The sequence below is a fragment of the Schistocerca serialis genome, chromosome 6, assembly GCF_023864345.2.
Source record: "Schistocerca serialis cubense isolate TAMUIC-IGC-003099 chromosome 6, iqSchSeri2.2, whole genome shotgun sequence".
NCBI lineage: Eukaryota > Metazoa > Arthropoda > Insecta > Orthoptera > Acrididae > Schistocerca > Schistocerca serialis.
Window position 1 is genome coordinate 399,196,903 of NC_064643.1, and position 18,642 is coordinate 399,215,544.

Sequence of the window (18,642 nt, forward strand, 5' to 3'; positions counted from 1 at the left end):
CAGTCAGGGGTATCCCCTTTACTCTACAGGAAATCCTCTAATTTGATAAACGCTAAGGAGACAAAAGTCGTAGTATACCTAATAATATCGATTCGGACCTCCTTTAACAAGGTGTAGTGCAGCACCTAAACGCGAAATGGGCTCAACAAGTCTTTGGAAGTCCCTGCAGAAATATTGATCCGTGCTGTCTATAACCGTCCATAACTGCGACAGTGTTGCCGGTGTAGGATTCAGTGAACGAACTGACCACTCGGTTATGTCCATGAATGTTCGATGGAATTCATGTCCAGTGATTTGGCTGGCCAAATCGTTCACTCGAACTGTCCAGAATCCCTCAAACCAATCACGGTAGATTGTGGCCCGGCGACATGAAACATTGTCGTCCATAAAAATTCCGTCACTATTTGGGAATGCGAAGTCTATACATGGCTGAAAATGGTCTCCAAGTAGCCAAACATAACCATTTCCAATCAATGATGGATTCGATTTGACCAGAGGACCAGTCAGTTCTATGTAAACACAGCCTACACCATTATGCAGCCACTACCCGCTAGCACAGTGCCATGTAGAGAACTTGGTCCAAGGCTCCGTGGGGTTTGTGCCAAACTCAAAACCTTGCATCAGTTCTTACCAACTAAAATCGGGACTCAACTGAGCAGGCCACAGTTTTCAAGCCTTTTAAGGTATAATCGAATTGGTCATGAGCCCAGGAGAGGCGCTGCAGGCAATGTCGTACTGTTGGCAAAGACACTCGCCATAGCTAACTGACGCCAAATTTCGCTACACTATCCTAAAGGATACATTCGTCGTAAGTCCCACATTGATTACAGTGGTTATTTCACGCAGTGTTGCTTGTCTGTCAGCACTGACAACTCTACGCAGACGCCGCTGCTCTCGGTCGTTAAGTGAAGGCGTCGGCCACTCTGTCGTCCGTGGTGAGAGGTAATGCCTGACATTTGGTATTTCGGCACGCTCTTGACACTACAGATCTTGCAATATTGAATTCGCTAACGATTTCCGAAATGTTATGTCCCATTCGCCTGGGTCCAACTGCCATTCTGCGTTCAGAGTCTGTTAATTCGCGTAATGCAGCCATAATCACTTCTGACACCTATTGACATGAGTCACCTAAGTACAAATGACAGCATCGCCAATTTATATCTTGTGTTTGTGATATTACAGAACTACGATTTGTATAAGTGCACATCGTTATCTCCTGACTTTTCTTATCTGAATGTAAGCGCTGTATTGACGTAAGTCGTTCCTTTTGCGGAGGATGTGGCATTTCCTTGACTAGTAAAAGTAGCGAAAACTTCCTGCCCGATACATTACGTTTCTTGACGTCATGCTGCACATTAATGCAAACTGCAAGAGTGAACACTAACGGTTTGCAGTCGGTGGTTGGCTGATATCTTCCAAAGACGTCTCGTTATCCCCACTGGAATTATTGTTACGTGGGTCGGTCAGGATTCTGCCATAGTAATTGTCAAGTGTGACAGTCGGTTGGGTCACTGGGATCGCTGCTACTGTCAATACAGTAATGTATAAAGTCTTTGATTTAAGAAAAAGAACGCCTATAAGTGTTCCGTTTCAACCGATTGATGTACGGAACCCTAAAAACGGATGCCACGTTGTTTGTTTATTCAATTGTCTGACCCAGCGATACAGTAAAATCACTTCCGCTTTAGAGCCAGCATAAATCCATATGTTACGATCGTGATGTTAATCACAGTATCGCGTACGGCTTGTACTCTACTTAATATCACTGTCTGTTCTTTAGAGTGATTTCACGTTACAGTACATCAGACGATCTCCAAGTCAATTTTAACATTTGTTTCACGTACAACTACAAAACTATACTACTGGATAAAAATGAAACATCCTCAAAGAGTGTGTTCAGTGGCACCGGGATATATATCTGCGTACTGACTCGTTGCTGTATCAGTTTTTTACAATCATGGGCGATGAGATGGCACTCTGGAGGCCTGCCAATGTGTGTCCTGGGCGCATTGTGTCTGCGAGTTGACGCTGCCTTCAGCAGTGGTCTATACTATATTCCCACACCTGCTGACCATGTTCTGGACTTGCGCGTAGTATATCAAAACTGACGCATTGTGCGAGCAGCTGTGGCGGACCGAACAACACACAGGGCAGAAATCCAAGCACATGTCCCACCTTTTGTGTCCCCAAGTACCATATGGAATAGTCTGCTTGTAGCAGAACCGAGATCACTCGTGCCTCTGACCACGCTACCATTGGCACCATCAAGCATGACTACTCTGGTGTCGTGAAAGAGCTGAGTGGGGAGTGCAATGGCGCTCTGTTGTCTGATGAGTGTAGCTTCTGTCTGTATGCGAATGGTAGACGTACAGGTGTTTGCACAAATTAACTGCAACGTATATGTTTATTGAATCTGTGTATTGGCATGTTGGGCTGTACACAATACAAACTTCTGTTGGCTAAGGCTGAAAAGCTATGTGAAACACATTCTAAAACTGTAGCATTATTGGTATCAAAAGCTGATTTTTATTCTTCGTCGCTATAAGAGGTAAAACATTTGTTTTCTCCATTCTATATTTTGCGTTTTTCGAGAAAACTTACATTACATACAAACCCGTTTGTGCACGCAAAGGAATGTAGCATTTCCAACAACAGGACGCCTGTATATTGTACCTGTCCTGTTTTCTCGGATACTCTATGTGGCTCTTTTGTGTCAGTATAAGCAGTACCATCACGTGGCGAATTGATATACCGTCTTTATTTGATGAAGATTCCTTCCCTTTAATATGAGTGGACATATTACAGTGACAAATAGCAACAACAGAATTTCATCGTGGATGGTTTTGTTAACAGGTGACTGAGCTTAATGCTGTGTGAATGCTGATAGAATATCTTATCACTCCACTGTTCCCGCTCAGTTGCGATTGTTGAAAACAAACCCACTGATTTTTCAGAGCTGAAACTAGCATAAACAACGCTCTGACATTTCTACCCCCTTTACACATGAGATGAAAAGAGGAGAAAACAAGCTGCACGGAAAAACATTGCTGAATTCTCGCGTTTACTCACTTACCTTTTTGTTTAATCTTTTAAATCCTATTCCTACACAATGCTACTGGTCATGGAATGTTAACAAACAATGAAGACCGCTCCCTGAAAGCTTTATGGGGTCATGTGTTTGAATAAACACAGATACTGCGTAAATATCCTTGTATGTTCTAGTTCCTTCAACGTTCATTTATTTAGACTGCTCTCAAGTTATGCTACACATCCTTCTGAAACAGTGCGAATTACAGCTATGAACTTTCTCCTCGCTTATCAATTCCATTCATTCTAGCACATGGTGTGCTGACCAGTAAAGTAGTCTTTCTACACTTTCCTCTGCCTACCGTGACCCCAATTTTACCACTAAACTTATTTGAAGTTTCTTCTACCAAGTATTAAACTGACGACTAACGAACTTAGTTTTACTTTGTTCTAATGTCTGTCACACACGACACTCATTAAAAAGTGTGACACTGGAGCCGAATACATAATAACGAACTTAATGAAAATTAAATGGAGGCAGACGGGACATAGAGTTAAGCGAATGGAATGCAGCAATTCCTTACTGAATACCGTGAAATAAGAACAATGAGGAACTATGACTCAGTGGAGACGTATACCAGAAAACTGGACTATGAGGCCTTCATCCAGCGGGGTGTATCATGTGTCAATGGTGACGATGAATAAAACCTTGTCGATATCCAAGCCGCGTCAATTCGAATAAGATACTCAAGCTTTCGACGCCTATCTCCGCCATCGTCATCAGGATTAAAAACCACTGACTGTCGAGGCTGGTAAGGTATCCCACTTACAAGGGCATGACTGCATCTTCTGGTGAGCCGAAACGACGTGTACACGGAAGGCGATTGGGCAGCTCTTAGCAGCTCCGGCCCGTCTAGGGACCAAGTGGCGTCAAGTGGCACGAGAGGTCGGTGTCACACCTGAATCTGCCACTGTCGCCTTCCTACAGTGGTCAAGCATCCGTATTTGCATCCTTTCGATATCCAGTGCCCAACGCCACGCCCTGTCAAAATTGTTCCTGTTTATTCCAATCTCGGCTGCCTCCTTTCTAACGGAATCTCAATATTATGATGCATAAGCTAAGACTCTTGTCTTTTCAAAATGTATTTTGTGTCCGTTTTCCAAGAAATGCTCAGCTATGGCAGAAGCTCCCTTTGTTTAATATGTTGTTTGAGCTCCGTACAGCACTCAGCAGATGTACAAATAGTTTGGCGTGCATAGATGGTACCGTATTCACAAGGGTCTTCATACACACCGGGCACAGGAAGAGCGACGTCGTCTTTAACACGGTGCAGCGTCGTGTTTGACAGAGTGCAGCATATCTCTCATGTTGCGGGCGGGCCGGAACGCTTGCCTCAGTCCATGTCTCTGCAGCACACGTCCTAACTTTCTGCTCGTTTTCCCACAGTATGGCGTTGAAGCAGCCGATTCACAAGGCGTCCTTCGTCGGTGGCACCTGAGAGCGTTTTTAATGTCTCCTTTGCTATAATCATTCTCTGCAAACTAAGTGCAATATTTGAGACTGTGGGTGATCGTTGTCAAAACTAATCTTTGCACTGTGTACTAGCGTGTTCAGAACTGCTTTCTTGGATACCTAATGGTGAAAACTGTGGGAATTCAGGTACTCATCACTGTGTGCTTGCTTCCTGACCAAGCTGGCCTCTTGCCTTCCGCTCAACTAATACATCCAAGAACGGTAGATTACCATCCTCCATCTCAATAGTAAATTAAATGTTAGGATGGACACCATTCATGTGACCGACGAATGCTGTAGGCAACTTCACCGTGAGCCCTTATCAGGAAGATATCATCAACATGCTTTAGGAAGCAAGACGGACGCAACGCAGCGATATCAGAACCTACTCCTCAAAGAGCTCTATGCAGAAAGTCGCGACTGAAAGAGACAGTGGTGATCCCACCGATGTGCCATTCTCATTTCATAATATTCGTCGCGGTATAGGAAGTACGTCTTCGTTAAAATGTGACTGTACAACATGCGGATTCCAGGTGGAAACTGTTGGGCTACAAGGTCCAGTGTCTCTTGTGTTGGCACCATCGTAAAAAGTGAGAACGTCCACACTAACTATAACGTCGTTCCGGTCTCTGGGTCTTCGTTTCGGTCTATTTTTATTTTGTTGAGTATTTCTACATATTTATGTGAGTTTACAATATGGTGCTAACAACCCTGCCAAATGTTTTGCTAGTCTGTAACGGACCGCACTGATGGGCCTAAAATGGATCTTTTCTTTATATATATATTCGGCAGTCGATAAAGCGTGGGAGGTCTGGCAGCACGAAGCACTAATTTCTTCAACACTTCATCTAATAAACCAGAGTCGTTTAATACCAACTGAAGATGCTATATTTATTTAGATGACGCACGTACCGGAAGCTTAGTCGCGATCCGACACGGGCCATCGTAAGAACGACAGGAAAATGTTTAAAGGACTCTGGTTTACGGCGATGGCGAAGATAGCTGGAGGGATCTCGAGTATTTTATGCAAATTGACGTGATATGAAAACCGAGAAGATTTTATTCAGACGTGCCACGACGAAAGAGTCCGAGGACGCAATGATGACGATACCGTAGCCACATACTAGTACGTTGGTGCAATATTTGTGAAAGTGAGGTTAATATGTTAGAAAATGTTACGTAGTCATAATAGCATGTACACAAACACTTTCTGTGAGACCACGTATGACGTTGATTGTTGTGAAATTACTCATCGTGACAACGGCAAGTTAACTGAAATTTACCTTTCAATTTTCGTATCACAGTTTCATCAGAGACACCTCTACCTAGACTACAGAAATGACAATCCAGAATCTGTAAGACTCTGCCTTGTTTGAATCTAAAATGGATGTCTAATATGTCAGTTCTCCAAAACCAAGTAAAATATGAGGAATCGAGTGATGCATATATTCGCTGTCGACGTGTAGCTAGTGATGCGACACCATTTCAGCACATTAGTTTGTTGTGCTACAACTCTAGAAGCTTGGATAACATTTACATATGGAACTGCATTTAAAATCTTGGAGCATAAAGACATCATCGATTTGTGACGCTACAAACTTTTCTAGAGACGAAACAGAAGGAAGCCTCCACAACATTGTTTACAGTTCTCTGTGACCCATGTCTTCCCGCAACGTTTCTTATGTGCGGACTTTGCTATATGGAGTGCTTTCAGTAATACTGCTTTAAGATGTCTCATATTTGGTCGCCAAGTGCAACTCTTGCCGAATTTAAAAGCAGGGAAAGTCTCGAATCCATACAAGCTTGAGGAGAAACCCACTGGTAAATTCAAATACGGCGAAAAGTATTAAAATCCTGAGACCCACTACAGGCAGCCGATAGTATGAAATAACTATAACTGCAGCCAGAAAACCGGCTAAGAGCACTAATAGCAAGACCAGTCAACTGAGTTATGTGGACAGAATATTATCAACAACAATGTGCTAGTATAAACTGTTCTCGGTGCACTTGCTGCATTAACTCACTATGAAAATCCAAGCTTATCACAGCAGTCACTGTCGTCTTCTTCAGAAATCAATTGACTGTCGGAGAAATAATTGAAATCTACGCATGTAAGAGATTTGGTAGTGCCCTTAGCGCCAGCGATGAAATGTCACTCACAACGTATCATGATGTGTGAGGATGAATATCAGTCGCAAACTGAGACACACACATGAAAGCCTCATAATCTGAAATTCATTTTCGTTTTCAAGATACTGCCTTTGTAAACGCTTATCCCATCGTTCGAACAGGCGTTTAAAGCTTGAAACTTTGAATTCTTGTAGCAGCGTTCGCATCTAACGTGGAACCTCTCGGGAGCTAACGAGCATATTTGGTTCCTTAAACAGCTGCAACCCGCAAGGCCTATGTGTTCTGAGGGTAGCGAAATATGCTAACTAGAGGAACAATGTACTATCACTGGATAGCCAGGACATTCAGGAGGCTTCTTGTTTATGGCTCTTTTGGTCCTTTTCTGAGTTCCGGTATCCAACTATAAACAAATTTCCATGAAATACGGTTATAACCACATACGGATCGAATTTCGCTATCGACGCGCACGGCGGACAGTCGCTCGGGTCACAAAAATCGCGTAGTTCTAGCTGAGTACACACTCATAGCACATGTGACTTCTTGGTCTGGCTGCAAATCATCAACCTTCGGCCGCAGAATACTGTGTATCAGCTGCTTTCCATGTCACATGCGCTACCACCGTCTTTATACGTATAGGCACGAAATTTAAAAACGTATGCCATATTCCTGCATTTCTGACTTATTTGTTGACTCGCCCTCGTGTAACACCTGTCATACTTCAATGCACTTTCTCGTCTCCATGCACGGTTCAGCAGAAGGGGTTCTTAATACTCCATTCTTCAGCTTCAGAGTTTCCACTGTTGTGCTAAACCACTTCACGTGAATACTCTGATGATACGAATACTCGGATGATAGTTTTAACAATTCCTCATTTCAGCCGGTGCTCTGCTTCTAAAGATTAGCTGCAAATGGATGGTTAATACTTTTTACTCCGTCATAGCGAACCTTAGAATATTCAGAGTTTGTGACAAGCGAAGTATAGGTCCGTATACATAAGAAAAACACATCTAAGTGCCTCAGAAATTTCAGGTATGCAGATGATCCATGGCAGAAGTGCAAAAATTTGTTTTTAAACTTCAGCTGCGACTCTATCATCGCTGGAAGGTAGGTGCCTTCAGTAGGTATAATCGTCTCCTCTAGTACAAGTAGTTTGTCACGCGACACATACTATCGTTAATAACCCTGTTAAGAGACAATGATAATTGCGTGATGCATGTTACTCAATCCCTACGTGTACTACCACTTACGCACTACTAAAGTACCAGAGATACAGGGAATTTCCGATAAAGCGTTTCGCTTGGAACTTAAAAAATAAGTGAAAGGAATGCACAGGGTGGTTACAGTTAAAATTTCGCTACCTGAGCCATATAACCAACTTTTTAAGTATGATGTTCAGACATGCGCTGGGGGATTTGAGTTCTAAGTAGTGTTAGCATCATGACTTACCGTCAGGCACCGATTCTGGTCCGGTGACGTAGGTTGATACACAAGCATCAGTGTGCATTGTAGTTCCAAACAGTTATATGTGTCTGGCCAAGGCGAGCAGGGCTTCAAGGAATGTGTAGAGATCATTTAGCACCGCTGTTGAATAACGTGATTGGGATGTACGAATTAACTGGCGATTTGGGAACTGATCCTGGGAGAGACCGACGACCAGTCTCGCCACAAATTTTTGAAGTTGTTGCCTTGGCTGAGAATTTTTCTTGCTACGTCCGATCTTCAAGCGCCTTTAGGTTCGGTCTGTCATGGATATTCATGTGGAGTAAACAAAAGCTACATGACTCCAAACGCCCGTCTAACCGGCCGGAGTGGCCGAGCGGTTCTAGGCGCTACAGTCTGGAAACGCGCGACGCTACGGTCGCAGGTTCGAATCCTGCCCCGGGCATGGATGTGTGTGATGTCCTTAGGTTAGTTAGGTTTAAGTAGTTCTAAGTTCTAGGGGACTGATGGCCTCAGATGTGAAGTCCCATAGTGCTCAGAGCCATTTAAACCATTTGAACGCCCGTCTAAGCAGCTTCTCGTTGCGTGACACCAGCAAATTTACATCTCGTGCACAGCTGTACATTCAGGAAATTCGTCATTCGTTTGGACACGTTACTTAAATGAACATTCCGCTACCATTACATCGATCCTACCACAGCCAGTTATGTACAGCACGTGGCACAGACCAGAGCGTATGTAGCTTCTTAAGCAAAATTGGCAGTAATAAGAATTACATTGATTTGTGCATAGATCACTTATATTAATCGTCTACGTGATAGAAACATATAGTATTCTGTTTAAAGAATAAAATCTCTTTGCCGTAACTCTCTAGAAAATAACGAAACGAACTAAGTTCATAACTCCACAGAAAGTGTGACGTTTCTTACGTGTCCATATCTCTATAGATATTACCTTCAATTATTATTTCGTAAGTTACATAGAGAAACACATTATCTGAAACATCTTATATATTTAGTGCTCTAAAAGCAAGCATTAGGTCACCGCTGTGCCTACATCCTCCAACTTCTCCAACAGTGACACAAAGTACAGACGGATATTGGACTTCTAATCTACTTACTAAACTGCTAGCTCCTACGCACAGATGTAAACTTTGTAGAACTGATGCAGCTTCATTTACAGGGTTCATTATTTCAATATGTTACCATGACTTTATTTACTTCGCACGAATCTATTTGCTTATAAGTGCAGAATTAACTTCTTGCAAAGAATATTGGTTTCATAAGTTTAGCAACAGCCAGTAAATGTTTCGCTCGCCATTAATAACATGTTTGCTGTAACTGTTCCACATGTACATTCCATAAACTACTTTCTACCATCTGCCCCTTTTTCGACCTGTGCATCACATTCACCAGTTTGTCCATGTAACGTAGTAATCTGTGCCATTTTTCACTTGTAGATCATTTTGGCTTATACATTCCTGTACTTTCAATCTTTGAAAATACTGTAATATTACATTTATTTGTTCAGAGCCAATATGGATACTACATTACGCTTATGGTTATATATCAGTATAATTGAAAAAGTCACATATCTTTGAAGAACAATCTTTGTATGGCTATGAACTTTCGCAGAACTTGAGTGGAGTTTCTTTTAAGTATTAAGTCATATGACGATGGCCTAAGAATACGAAAGCCGGTTCATAATGAGAAATTAAATAAGTATTATTGTGGACCATTAATGCTTTGTATTTAAGTTTTTAAAACAACTGTTGCCCAGTTCAGTCGTTCACTTCTACCAACTGATCGATTTTCTACACTAGTCGATTTACAGAGTCATCGAAGATCCCTGCACCTTACGGAGATTACTGGTCTCCCTTGCTTCCAGTACAGATGCGTGCTGCTTGTCTAGTGAAAGTGGCAGACTTCGTATGTTGCCATAAGTGTGAGCTTCGTCACAGCTTTGACAATAACGCGTCCTGTCCTGTCTGGTCCAAAAAAGGAATGAATGATGATTATTCTCATTACAAAGGTATTACATGCCTGTTTTCTGTATGTCTTGCAGATTTCACGCAGTGGTACATGAATAATCCTGTATAATACAAACACATTACATTTAATATTGGGCAGAAAAATTACCTGGTGAAGCGAGCTGAGAACATTCCCAGGAAGGTCGTGTTTATACTGAAGAGGCGACAGTAACAGCGTACTCTCTACTATTCTTACAAATGCAGCACTGCCGAACATCTGTACATCAATGCCATTTAAAGCACAATTAAACATTGACCTACACTTCTGTTAGATGTTACTCCTTGGACAGTATCACTTCGCGAAGTTTTAGTCACAGTATAATGTATACGAATCAACATTTCATACAAATAAACCGCTGCCCAATTTAATTTCAAGCCTCACATTTTTCTAAAACTCCAACATAGTTTGCCTTTTCTAACTGTGTAGTCCCATCCGTACATACCGTTTCGTTCCTTCTGGCACATTTAAGAAACAAATTTCGTAGACGGAATAGTGTTTCTCACGAGGGGAGTGCACAGGTCGGGGATGGGGATCAAAAAGCGTACATTGTAGTAATTTAGTTTTGGTTGCCAGTTAGCTCACATTAAAGCTGTTCACATTGGTGTTCTTTCATGCAAGAGAAATCATCGTTAGACACCGGGCGATATCAGATTCTGCACAGTCCACTAAATCAATCCCTATCCTAGCAATGGTGAGGTAGCCAGTTGTTTATGGTGTACGACTGGCACCATTACGGACTTAGGTTCAGTATTGATCGAATGATAATTTTTGGTTTTAGCGTTGTGTACCTTAATCGGCAAGAACAGTGCCCTCATAGGATTACTTAGTTGTCTGTCCATCCCTCTGTTAAGCTTCATTTTTCACGGGAGCGTTAGAGGTATCAAGCTGAAATTAGCGTCAGGTACTGGTGTCCACAGTTCCTTGGCGAAGAAAAAAATTTAAGCTTCTAAGTCAATGAAGCCAAAAGATATGGACATTCATGTAACATATTTTGACACTCTAAAAGTCACTCACTTATAAGCTGTAGGTGAACTAAGCGTGTATATAATTAAGTTTGTTTGAAACTCTCAGAGGGCGCGAGCCCTAATCGCACTTACCGCTTTCCTCTGTGAGAAATATTTTGGTGTAAAAAACCGAAAATAAGGGAGAGGACTGCTAAATGTGTTATACGCTGATTTATATTTTAAAATTAAGAGAAGAGAAAATAGTATTTCAGAATGTTAATGACCAGTTTCTCCTTAAATTTATGGGATAGTAAATGCCGTTGTGGCAAGGTGACCATACAGTGTTCATGATGCAGGAACAGTTGACGTTACCAACGCTTCTATTACAACTATTACTCGAAGAATTATAAACTGTAACATCACAGATAAATTTGTATGCACCTGCTGCATATTAAATATGAAATCCATTATATTTATCTCTGCTTTATGCCATCAATTTAATAAAGACGGTTATCAGAAGTGAAAGTAGGGCAAAAAGAGACAAAAAGAGAGAAGATAATGAAAATTCACTTTTGTCTGGTTTGAGACTGGTGCCAAAACTTGTTACCTTGTAAGCTTCCACACTACACTACCGTGCTGCTCGACAGTCGTGGATTTCCATTGGTGACACACAAATTCACTTCGTCCGCATTCTGGGGACAAAGTTCTCTTGAATGGAGGACCACGGGAGTAAACGGCTTTAGGGTGAGGTGCCTGGCACCTTAAATCACCCCGTTATTCGATGTTCATCCTCGACTCCTAGACTGCATGCCGTCCTCTTGACAGTTTCTTTGGTACCTTTGAAATCCACTTCTTCACATCGGCCATTCACGTAGAGATGGAATTTGCTTTTATTGTTCATAGTACGGGAGAAAGCAACGACCAATAACACATTTACCCATATTGTCAATGGCATATTTATTGCGTGCAGTTCGCTACTTCTTATTTGAAGTAAAATTCGACTCGCCTCAACATCAGGTACCTCATGATTAAATCGTTGCACAGTCGACTTGGTCAGCTTTAATGTTTTGCCTACATGTTTTGTTACTATATACCTATGTACTGCCACTGCTTTCTCCTTTTCATCGCCAGTAAAATAAATAACTTTAACAGTAATCATGCCCTGTCAGGTAACAATGCGGATTACCTTAACTGGGGTGTGACAGTACAGAGCCAGGTGACAAAAATAGTTCTTACTACGGTTGGGTCCACTGTTAGTCTTGCTTGTTACACTGCACATTATCACTTTGTAAATCGATGTATCAGTGCCCAGCTAGTTAAAGCGATGTTCTAAAATGGAACGTTACAAATTATGTTTCTGAGCCCAACCGACGTTCGTGAATCTCGTGCTGAGATTACGGTAGGCGCTTGAGACAAGAACCGCAGTCTCTCTAATCTCTGTAGTACAGCAAGTTCCACCGCTGCGCTGAGCTGTAGCCGTCGAGGCATGCGCGGAGCTTACGATAAGAGGACTCCGAGCGCTGACCACCCCCTACCACCGCCTCAGGGCCCGCAGTTTCCAAAACCCGAGCCGGGCTGTACTGGCTTAACTCCCTGAGGTGCTCCTCATTTGGGTCCACTCATCGGGCTTTAATAGCTTCTGGAACGACCGAAGCCGGTCTGCTCGCCATGGCTGACCACCACTCCTCACCTGTCAGAGTGACCTCGGTAATCGTAACAGGTGAGCCCATTTCCAGGAATCGAGAGGACTTCACGTCCAGTATCAACAGTAAAGACGAAACAAGCTTTTCGGGGAACTCCGTCAGTTGACTCGTGCGAGAACTATCTTCAATATCCTACCAACAAACGGACCTCTTACAAGTTCGTAGGCTTCCATGGCAGGTGTAATTCTGAATAAATTAATTTTGGGAATTGGACCGTTCAGTATGAACTAATATAGAAACTAATTTACCGGCGAGTCAAGCATCTTGCTGCAGTTCTCATATATTTCAGTTATCTGGTGGCTACCGACGTCACACACCTGGGTTGTCATTGGACGATTTGAAGAGGTTGTTACGTAGGGGATGGCTCTACCCAGGCAGTAGCGTTTTCCTGCAGCTAAACGTTAAGGCCTGAAGGCAGTTCCTTCGTGGCATCAGTTTATACTGATAAACGTAAGTCAACTTGTGCTGCTGGCTGGCGAAAATACGCGGTCCGCTAGGCTGGAATCGCTGGCAGCCAGGCTGTACCTAACTTGCACCCATCGTTATTGTTCATGATTTAAGGCGTTCAATTACGTCAGTAGCTTCTCTTCTCTCTATCTTTCCGCTGCTGCATCCAGGGCTACTGAGAAAGCATGTGACGTTCTTGAGAATTAATAAGATGGTCACATTTCTGGTGGCATCTTGCTGCAGCTGAACCGTCCTTCTACCCCAGTCACACGTAATCGTCGTAATCCTCATGCGCCGAAACGCGAGCGCTAGTCGTCTCCCGGTTTCACCAACGTAGACTTCGGCACATTCACAACGAAGTTCGTCGACGCCTGCAGTGTGAAGAGCATCAGAGAGATCCTTAGCGAGCCTCAACAGATGTCGGATCTAGCGGCAGCTGAGAAATATGTGTTTGACTCCTCCACAACGCGGAATCTTATTTGGACGGTCGCTGCGGCTTGTGACATAAGGATATGCGAGCAACAGAAAGAGTATCTTCTGCATCTTTGTCTGTTTTGTCTTCACTGTACCAGATAGCTTATTGTACATCTCTTATCTTGTATCCATTCCCACGGAACATTGTCTTCAGCTCGTTCATTTCATGTTGTTTGTGGCTGGCGTCACTAATCCGGTGATTTCGGGCTGTCGGCGTACGCAGCACAGCGTTCTTTTGTGCTGAATGGTGGTACGAATCAGCATGTAGGTATCTGTTAACGTGCGTCGGCTACCTGAAGAGTTTATATCCTAGTTTGCCGCTAGATGATCTATAGGCCTCCACATCCGGAACAGGAATCGCTCCGTTGTTTTCTATTTCTAGTGTAAAATGCACGTTCCTGTGTAAGCTGCGCAGGTGCTCATGGAATCTGCGTGGTTCTGCTTCCCCATGCGGCCGTATGACGAACGTCATTCACACTTTATTCAAAATAAACCTCATCTTGTCGACACCGGAAGCAAAAATGAATGGGCCGTTTTTCATGGAGATACCTAAATCAAGAAGATGTAGTAATTCAGGTGATGGACTGCATCGGCAGTGCTTTCTGAATGCCAATTAGAACGAATGCTTGGATGCCTTCTTCCAAAAGGATGCAACACATACACTATATAATCAAAAGTATCCGGACACCTGGTTGAAAATGACTTACAAGTTCGTGGCGCCCTCCATCGGTAACTCTGGAATTGGATATGGTGTTGGTTCACCAATATCTTTGATGACAGCTTCCACTCTCGCAGGCATACGTTCAAACAGGTGCTGGAAGGTTTCTTGGGGAATTGTGGAACATTCTTCACGGAATGCTGCAATGAGGAGAGATATCGATGTCAGTCGGTGAGGCCTGGCACGAAGTCGGCGTTCCAAAACATCCCAAAGGTGTTCTATAGGATTCAGGTCAGGACTCTGTGCAGACCATTCCATTACAGGCATATCATAGTCGTGCAACCGCTCCGCCACAGGTCGTGCATTATGAAAAGGTGCTCGATCGTGTTGAAAGATGCAGTCGCCATCCGCGAGTTGCTCTTCACTAGTGGTAAGCGAGACGGTGCTTAAAACATCAGTGTAGGCCTGTGCTGTGATAGCGCCACGCAAAACAACAAGGGGTGCAAGCCCCCTCCATCATAACACGACCACACCATAACACCACCGCCTCCGAATTTTACTGTTGGCAATACACACGCTGGCAGACGACGTTGACCGGGCATTCTGTGTATCGTGATTCGTCACTGCACACAACGTTTTTCCGGGTTCGATTCCCGACGGGGGCAGGGATTTTCACCTGCCTCGAGATGACTTATCATTTCACCATCATTCATGAAAGTGGCGAGTCTCGGCTGAGCAAAGGTTGGGAATTTGTACGGGCGCTTATAACCGCGCAGTTGAGCGCCCCACAATCCAATCATCATCATCACCTAACCGTAGCGCCTCTCTGGAACTGCAAGTTCGAATTCCAGCCTTGGTACAAATTTCAATTCATTGCTTCGGGCTGTACTCATTATCAAAGACAAAATTGACTTAATGCGTCTCTGCAACATGCAATATAATATATCACCTATACCTGAGGTACAGGAAGGATTACCCGTATTGCATTCAGTGCTAAGCTGCTCTTCCAATATTTAGAGCTTCTGCTATACTGATACGAGTTAAGAAGGGGAACATCAAGATGGGCCGAGGGATGAGTTGGAGTCTGTATTGATGAGGGAGATATTTTAGGGTCATTCGTACGGCTGTGTGTTAGACGCAGTGCCAGGGTGACACAGTAGTTAGTGCATCTATCTAGTGAGCAGCAGACCCAGGTTCGAATTCGAGCCATGTCACAAATTTTAATTCATTGCTTCCGGCTGTATTCATCGAACCCGGCGCTCTTGGCGTGACAGACCGCCGAACTGACCACTCAGCTATATGGGCGGACGGACAGTGATACATGATGCGAAAATTAAATTCGTCCCTAAGTTTTGCACTCCAGTCTATTCTACATCTACATCCGCATACATACTCCGCAATCCACCATACGGTGCGTGGCGGAAGATACCTCGTACCACAACTAGCATCTTCTCTCCCTGTTCCACTCCCAAACAGAACGAGGGAAAAATGACTGCTTATATGCCTCTGTACGAGCCCTAATCTCGCTTATCTTATCTTTGAGGTCTTTCGGCGAAATATAAGTTGGCGGCAGTAAAATTGTACTGTTCAGCCTGAAATGCTGGTCTCTAAATTTCCTCAGTAGCGATTCACGAAAAAAAACGCCTCCTTTCCTCCAGAGACTCCCAACCGAGTTCCTGAAGCATTTCCGTAACAGTCGCGTGATGATCAAACCTACCAGAAACTAATCTAGCAGCCCGCCTCTGAATTGCTTCTATGCCCTCCCTCAATCCGACCTGATAGGGAACCCAAACGCTCGAGCAGTACTCAAGAATAGGTCGTATTAGTGTTTTATAAGCAGTCTCCTTTACAGATGAACAACATCTTCCCAAAATTCTACCTATGAACCGAAGACGACTATACGCCTTCCCCACAACTGCCATTACATGCTTGTCCCACTTCATATCGCTCTGCAGTGTTACGCCCAAATATTTAATCGACGTGACAGTGTCAAGTGCTACACTACTAATGGAGTATTCAAACATTACGGGATTCTTTTTGCTATTCATCTGCTTTAATTTACATTTATCTATATTTAGAGTTAGCTGCCATTCTTTACACCAATCACAAATCCTGTCCAAGTCATCTTGTATCCTCCTACAGTCACTCGACGACGACACCTTCCCGTACAGCATAGCATCATCAACAAACAGCCGCGCGTTGCTATCCGCCCTATCCAAAAGATCATTTATGTGGATAGAAAACAACAGCGGACGTACCACACTTCCCTGGGACACTCCCGATGATACCCTCACCTCGATGAACACTCACTATCGAGGACAACGTACTGGGTTCTATTACTTAAGAAGCCTTCGAGCCACTCACATATTTGGGAACCAGTCCTATATGCTCGTACCTTATTTAGAAGTCTGCAGTGGGGCACCGAGTCAAACACTTTCCGGAAGTCAAGGAATATGGCATCCGTCTGATACCCTTCATCCATGGTTCGCAAGATATCACGTGAAAAAAGGGCGAGTTGCGTTTCGCAGGAGGGATGCTTTCTAAAGCTGATTCATGGACAGCAACTTCTCTCAAAGAAATTCATTAAATTGCATCACAGCAAACTGTATTATCGTTGCAACGGTAACGGTTCCAGTGTTACATCAGTATTTCTGTACGGAAAAAAGCCGCAGTCAGAGTCCTGCGGGTGCGAGTTCTGTTCCGTAGCCAGTACTGCATTGTACACGAGGTGGACCGGGCGGCGGGGTGTGAGGTGGGAGGAAGGTGGGGGCGACGCGATCGGCGAGTGTAGCCGGGTGTGGCGGGCGCGGCGGCGGAAGCTGCGCAGCTGGTCAGCTGTCACGGCGGGGCGGCCGCCTATCGATTCATCGGGGCTGGGCTCGGCGCGGCGCGGCAGTTGCCGGAAGCGATCTGTCGGTCCGCGCGGGCCAGCTTGTTAACAATATTCTGCTAATGAGCAGCGCGGCCGGCTGCGGCGCCGCCGCTGCCAAATGGAGCGCCGCGCCTGCCCCGTCCTGCCGTGCCCCGCCCGCTGCCCGCACTCTGTCCTCGCCTACCACCTCCCGGCCGACCGTCCCTCACTTTTAATGGCGGCCTTTCTGCACCTGTCACGTCCGTCATTAGTTTCCAATATATTCTTTACACGCAGCTGCACAGCCTCGATGAAATGTTTGAATAGACACATTTTTCGCTCTGGGTTGTAAATTTTTTCATTTATATGTACGACTGACTAATTTCGACATTTACATGATTCCCAAACGCAACCCATATTATAACACCTCCCTCTTCTCTTCCCGCACAGGCCATGAAGGCCCAAAGGTACCGACTGGCCGCCGTGTCGTCCTCAGCCCACAGGCGTCACTGGATGCGGATAAGGAGGGGCATGTGATCAGCACACCGCTCTCCCGGCCGTGTGTCAGTTTCCGAGACCGGAGCCGCTACTTCTCAATCAAGTAGCTCTTAAATACAACTTTCTGGCAGATTAAAACTGTGTGCTGGACGAGACTCAAACTCGGGACCCTTGCCTTTCGCGGTCAAGTGCTCTACCAACTGAGCGACCCAAGCACGACTCACGCCCCGTCCTCACAGCCTTACTCAGTTGGTAGAGCACTTGCCCGCGAAAGGCAAAGGTCTCGAGCTCGAGGCTCGGTCCGGCACACAGTTCTAATCTACCAGGAAGATTCGTATCAGCGCACACTCCACTGCAGAGTGAAAATCTCATTTTGGAAACGTCCCCCAGGCTGTGGCTAAGCCATGTCTCCGCAGTATCATTTATTTCAGGAGTGCTAGTTCTGCAAGTTTCTCAGGAGAGCTTCTGTAAAGTTTGGAAGGTAGGAGACGAGGTAATGGCAGAAGTAAGGCTGTGAGGATAGGGCGTGAGTCGTGCTTGGGTAGCTCAGTTGGTAGAGCACTTGCCCGCGAAAGGCAAAGGTCCCGAGTTGGAGTCTCTGTCCGGCACACAGTTTTAATCTGCCAGGAAGTTTCATATCAGCGCACACTCCGCTGCAGAGTGAAAATCTCATTCTGTAAGTAGGTCTTCAGTTTGCCTCACAAGGGCTGAGTGCACCCCGCGTGCCAACAGCGCTCGGCAGACCGGATGGTCACCCATCCAAGTGCAAGCCCAGCCCGACAGCGCTTAACTTCGGTGATCTTACGGGTACCGGTGTTACCACTGCGGCAAGGCCGTTGGCCCATAATATAACACCACCGGAGGAAAAATTTCTTACTGCCAGACATAACGTTAATACAGTGTAGCACCGCTTCTACATTTGTTAAT

At 44.5% G+C, this 18,642-nt stretch overlaps 1 protein-coding gene and 1 pseudogene across 3 annotated transcripts in view; one reads left to right on the forward strand and one right to left on the reverse strand.

Moving 5' to 3' along the window:
- LOC126484068 (hemicentin-2-like) overlaps positions 1-18,642 on the forward strand; it is a 1,942,222-nt gene that overhangs the window by 837,520 nt on the left and 1,086,060 nt on the right. The gene's annotated exons all lie outside the window — the stretch shown is intronic.
- LOC126485414 (5S ribosomal RNA) lies at positions 18,439-18,556 on the reverse strand (annotated as a pseudogene).